The sequence below is a fragment of the Octopus bimaculoides genome, chromosome 27 (assembly GCF_001194135.2).
Source record: "Octopus bimaculoides isolate UCB-OBI-ISO-001 chromosome 27, ASM119413v2, whole genome shotgun sequence".
NCBI lineage: Eukaryota > Metazoa > Mollusca > Cephalopoda > Octopoda > Octopodidae > Octopus > Octopus bimaculoides.
This window is the reverse complement of record NC_069007.1, coordinates 4,305,872-4,307,097: the sequence shown is the minus strand read 5'-3', so window position 1 is coordinate 4,307,097 and position 1,226 is coordinate 4,305,872.

Sequence of the window (1,226 nt, the reverse complement as noted above, 5' to 3'; positions counted from 1 at the left end):
GGGTATTTGAATTGCAGATGTTTGTCCTTTTGCTGGAGTGGTCAGTTCCTCTTTTGCTGTTGATACAGAAGATGTTTCTCCTTTTGAAGTGATTATTTCTTTTGTAGCTGAAGACATGGAAGATGTTACAGACACACTAGAGGGATGTCCTTTAGGTGGAGTGGTCAGTTCCTTTTTAGTTGTAGATTCTGAAGATCGTGCAGATACTGTGGACATATGCTCTATGGCTGGAGTGGTGATTTCCCCTTTACTTGTGGAGCCAGAAGATGGTACAGACACTGTAGATAAATGCCCTGTTGCTGGAGTGGTCACTTCACCTTTCGCTGTTGATCGTGAAGATGGTAGAGATGCTGTAGATACTTGTCCTTTAGATGGAGTGGTCATTCCACCTTTTCTTGTTGATGCAGAAGATGGTTCCGACACGGTAGATGGATGTCCACCAGCTGGAGTGGTCATCTCACCTTTTGTAGTAGATCCTGAAGATGTTACAGATACAGTAGATGGATGTCCTTTAGGTGGAGTGGTCAGTTCCCCTTTTATCGTTGATCCTGAAGGTGGTACAGATACAGTAGATGAATGTCCTGAAGCTCGTGTGGTCACTCCACCTTCAGTTGTTGATCCAGAAAATGGTACAGACACTGTAGATGTGTGTCCTTTAGACGGAGTGGTCAGTTCCAAATTTTCAGTTGGTGTTACAACAAGACCAGATACAGGTACTTTGGAAGTTTGTCCTTCGGATGCTGTGGTCTGCTCTGTAGTAATTGCAGTCTTAGAAGTGGGAATAAAGATTGCAGATGTTTGTCCTTTTGCAGGAGTGGTCAGTTCTCTTGTAGTTGAAGACCTGGAAGATGTTACAGACACAGTAGATGCATGTCCTTCAGTCGGAGTGGTGAGTTCCTTTTTAGTTGTAGTTTCTGAAGATTGTGTAGATACTTTGGACATAGGCTCAACAGTTGGAGTGACCATTTCCCTTTTTGTTGTAGATCCAGGATATTTTACAGATACTGTAGATACATATTCTTCAGCTGGAGTGGTCAGTTCACCTTTTCCTGTCGATCCAGATGTTACAGATTCTGTAGACAAAACTCCTGCACCTGGAGTGGTCAGTTCACCTTTTCCTGTTGATCCAGATGTTACAGATTCTGTAGACAAAACTCCTGCACCTGGAGTGGTCAGTTCACCTTTTCCTGTTGATCCAGATGTTACAGATTCTGTAGACAAAACTC